Here is a 5,382-nt window from a genome sequence, read left to right as displayed (position 1 = left end):
ATTTTCTGGAGAGGGACAACTTTGATTCGTTCTCATGGTATGCCCGAATTCATGTTTTCTCGGGCTAATAATTAGTTTAGTTTATTGAACAGTTTAAGTTTTTATTTGAAATCTGTAGAGACTCCGCAGTTTACTTATGGGATATTTATGATGTTTATTCAACATTTTGTTTATTTAGATTTTGTCTATTTTTGGGAATAGTAAGTGACAATATATTCATTCAAGATACTCTGATAAGGCTTGCATGATTTAAGAATACTTAAATTATGCGCCGATCACGATTCAGAATTTTGGGTCGTGACACATTCCCAATTGGCCTCACACCAATTGGGTTGGTAAATTTTTAGTTTTGATCCCTGAAAGTGACCTAGGTCAAGCTGTCTGCAAACTAACCCTAACTAATCCGAATTGAAACTTATTTCTATCAATTCACACACACCACAAATGGTAACAATTGACCATTTCTCAACTCAAGTAAGGTCAATGGCATCAATTGACCAATTTTCAACTTTTTTTCCAATTTTTCACATGCTCAAAACTCTAATTACACAAAGTTTAAATCTAATGCATTCAAAATGCATATTCAATATCTACATACTTCATTCAACCTAAACAACCAATCAAACACATCAAAATCATTCATTTCAAACCCTAACTAAGGCTGGCCGAAATTCTTCTTTGGTCCCTTAACATAGTATAATCCAACTAGAATTACATCACTTGCTATGCAATAAATTCATTTTTCACCCAGCTATCTATTTACTGGCTTGATCATTATATTGAACCCTAGCAAAAGTTCAATTTGGTCAGCCTACTGGCTGGATTTTAGTGTATGACATTTGTTAAGTTTTTTCTAGTCTTTTTGTTTATTCTTACTTCAATAAAATTTTAACTTATAAAAAAAATGTTCCCTTATCAAGTATTTTTATTTTTACAGGCGACTATGTAATTACATTTCATTTCAACTTTCAAACATTGCCCTAAGCCTATCAAACTCATGACATTCCAACTCTAGCAGCGAAGAGGAAGCAGTAGTTGCACAAGCTTCTGTGCACAGGCTCTTTCATCTTAACATCCATGGACTATAATTAACCTTATATAATAAAAGCTAAAATTCCTTGAGATATGAAAAATTTAGGAACACATTATTTCATAATTTAAGACGAAAACTCAATTAATGTAGCTCTGCGGGGTGTGACTCCGCTCAAGTTCAAGAATTCCTCCGCAGATTTTTAGAATACATCCTATATATATTACATAATATCCAAATAACTTAGCATTATGAATACAAACTATATTTAAAAAAAAAAAAAATACAAACTTATTATGTAGAAGAAAAGAATTGAATTAGATTGGAACCCAGAGAAGGGTATCGATGTTGAGGAAGTGGTAAATTGTTGTCCCAGGCTTAACTTTGAGGACTTGAAATGCATAGTGCTTTGGGGTCCAAGCTGAAGTATCAATGTGCAAACAGCCACCATCAGAACCCATTAGTGGAACTGTATAAGCCTTTGTAGGATTAATTGTATGGCGAATAAACACAGCATATGCATATTCTTCCTTGTGGCATACTACATGTTTGTCTCCCGTCACTTTGATTCCTCCCAAGCTTTCCATCGATAAAATCAACTAAGGACTCCAATGAGGTAGTACAATACTTATCTTCTCCTTTAAGCTTTGGTATCTTACAGTCTTCAATTGCGGTTTTAATGTTATTGGCTTCTATTGATTCAGGTTTTATTGCAAAGCGGTTCTAAATTTCTGGTACCTTGTTGCTTGAAAATGGTATGGACTCGGCAACTTGACGAGGTATGAAACGAGCTCCATATTGAGATCTAGCGAATGCAGGTCTCATCCTTCTTCCATGACGGAGATCCTTATGCAAAAATAATACAGTTGCGTTGGAAAAAGCACTTTCATTGAAATTTTTGGTTGCTCCACCATACCGATTTCTAAGATTGTGTCTAGGAATTCTAAATGGTATCAGCTGGGTTCTCAATTGTGGTACCTATCATTCGCTGTCGTTTGAAGAGAAGTGCTTTTGTTCCCCATATCTGCTTACAGAGCAGCATATCAGTGAGAGTGACTTGAATTAATAGAAGCTTTACATTACATTGCAAAAACTTTCAAAAATGGGGCCGGTGCATGTGTATATGTGACTTAAAATATAAATATTTGTCTGTCAACTTTTTCGAAGATTATCTCAAGAAATTCTTATAATTATAGTAGGAGCATACGCAGCCTGAAGAAATAAAAGAAAACCTTGGGATCTTTCGGAACTTGAGATTAGAAACTACCTGCAGGAGGTAAAAGTTTTTGAAGAGCAGTTGGCATAGGAGTGTTTGGCAACATTGATTGCCAATGCTCCTCAGTTCGATTCTCGATTTTTAAAATAATTTTATGTAATTATTTCTTTAAAAGTCATATTTAAATTAGCATTTAAATTTTGAATTGAGTTATTAATACATAATATATCATATAATATATCTTTTAGTTATACATAAATTATATAATCTTTAATTATAAGGTGCATATATAACTTAGGATTAAATATATTATATAATATAATAATATATCATATAATATACATTTTAACTATTTATTAATCATATAATATTTAACTATAAGATATAAATATAATTAAGAATTAATATATATATATATATATATATATATATATATATATATATATATATATATATAAAAGATAATAGTATATTTATAATTAAGAATGATAAGATAATTTAATGTATTTATAATTAAAATTATTAAAAAAATATAAAAAAATAAAATGTAATATTAAGTTATATTTAATTCATAATTATATATACATACATAAGTATATATAATTTTATTGAAAGTATATAATACATCTTAAAAAACATAGAAAAGTATATATATAAATTTAGTTAAGGATTCGGTTCTGGTTTGATACGATTCCGATTCAGTTCTTAGTGAAAAATCAGAACCTTACCAAATTATCAAAATAAATTCAGTTCGATACGATTCCTATCGATTTGGTACGGCTCTTCGGTTCGGTTGCCCAATAACCGTGCACAGCCCTACTAGATATAATATCAACGTACGGGGATTCATTAAATTTCATGCAACTTGCCAACTTGAATATTCTCATTTATAAAATTTGGATAGCAAAACTCTTGCATCCACATATCATCGTTGAAACATTATCTAAAGGGAGTAAAAAAAAATTCTACGATACTACCAATGTATGTTCTCTCGCCCGCAAATAAGGAGAGTTTTCCAGGAAACAAATAAGAGCAGGTGTAATGGAAATGCATACTGAGTTTCAGATTTAATTTTTGGAAAAGTAATTATTGAAAGTAACAGCACGAATCATTATTTTTTATAAATTATAAAATAGACACAAAATGATATTTTAATAAATAAAAAAGAGAGTAAAAATAAGTACCATAGATAAATTAATAAAGTCCAATTTAATAATTAAAAAATACAAACAAAATAAATAAAAAATAAAGTAATTGTAATAAACACCTGATCTAAAAGGTGAATTGAATATTTTGACCAAACACCAAAACGATGTCCAAAAGCAATTAATTTCCATTCACAAGATACAATATATAATAAAATTTACTTTCATTCACAAGATACAATATATAATAAAATTTACATATAAAATAAATAAAATTCATATATTTATATTTAAATTTTCATAATAAAAAAATATAAATAAGTTTTATCCAATTTCATCATATAAAGCAGTATGATCATTTACCAATAGCGAAATAATGAAGTAATAAAGTTTGAAATTAGTATTTTTTTTTTAAAATTTTGATGTAAGGAACTTGTCTTTAATTAAATTAAGAGATAAATTTAATATGATGTGTGAAAATTAATCCATAACTTAATACAATATATGAAACTTGATTCATAATACCACCTTACTGCATTAAAAATAATAATAATAATAGTAAGTTAAGCCCAGATTATAACTTATATCTATTGGTACTCCTAAAAAAATCAAATATACCAAAACAATGGAATAATACATTGTTTGCTCAATTCTTTATTAATTTTAGTTTTGCGGTTAGAACAATAAATTAGTTAGGAAAATTTTTACCTAAACCCAATTTATAATTTATCATAGATCTAAGAGAGACAAACATGTGAGACTCGTATATTTAATAAGTAGATTTCACCAAATATCATATATTTTGAGTTTATAACAGACAGAATTTATATAAGAAAAATTTAAATTAATTACATATGAATTAAAGAGATACTGTTATGTAAACTAAGAGGGTGTTTGGTTTACCTGTTGGGTTCAGCTGATAGCTGATAGACATCCAAACAGGTAAATTGTGGTGTTTGGCAAGCTTAAAAAATGAAATGATAGGCGATAGAAATGATGATAGGCAATTGATATGATACCCATCGGTTTGTACCACTCTATTTTTAGATTTTTCATCGGTGATAGGCGATATGATTTTATTTTTTATTTTGACCATATTATCCTTTTTTATTTAACTTAAAATTAATATTATTAATATTTTTATTTTTTTATTTATAATTTTAATATTTTAATTAACGTATTTCAATTTTGTTAAAATATTTTTTATTAATAACATAAAATATAAAATATTTATTTATATCCAAAAACTTAAAATTAATTATAATTTTTCTATTAATATCAATAATTATTTTATTATTTTATCTTTATTTTTTAAATTATTTAATTATCTTAAAAAAATAATTATTTTCTTATTTCAATAATAAAATAAATGATATAATATAAAAGATTAATAATTATATATTTATTTAAATAATATAATATATTAATTTAATAATTATATATTTAATTTAATAATAAAATAAATAATATAATGTAATAAATTTATAATTTTATATTTATTTAAATAATAAAATAAATTATATGATACATACCCTTATTAATCATTTCACATATTAACAGCAACAGCTAAATATAATTTTACCAAACACTTAATATAAAACAGCTATCATCAGCTATCAGTTATCAGCTATCAGCTAACAAGAATAAATTATCACTTAACTATCGATTGTATTCAACAGTTAATCCAAATAAGCCCTAAATCATTATATTTTATATATCAACCTTTTTTTTTGCAGAATTATATTTATGTATAAGCCGTAAATCGTTATATATCCAATATTCATGCAAAACAAGTTCAATACCCTGCATCTTTAACATTAGTAATTTAAACATAAAAAAACGAGATATATATAAAAAAATGTCCAAGACTGAGGAGAAAGAAGATAAATTTTGTATGGGAAGATGTTAGACGAATTGCAAGAAATTAATAAAGAATAAATAAGCGAATGGAGTTTGAGTAGTTTTTTTTTTTTTTTTAATAGAAGCATAAT

At 26.6% G+C, this 5,382-nt stretch overlaps 1 pseudogene; it reads right to left on the bottom strand.

Annotated features, from left to right (window-relative positions):
• Positions 1–1,347: 1,347 nt before the first annotated feature.
• LOC131172233 (BURP domain-containing protein 3-like) lies at positions 1,348–1,855 on the bottom strand (annotated as a pseudogene).
• Between the last annotated feature and the right edge of the window lie 3,527 nt (positions 1,856–5,382).

This window comes from Hevea brasiliensis, chromosome 13 (assembly GCF_030052815.1).
Source record: "Hevea brasiliensis isolate MT/VB/25A 57/8 chromosome 13, ASM3005281v1, whole genome shotgun sequence".
NCBI lineage: Eukaryota > Viridiplantae > Streptophyta > Magnoliopsida > Malpighiales > Euphorbiaceae > Hevea > Hevea brasiliensis.
This window is presented reverse-complemented; position numbering and strand designations above follow the sequence as displayed.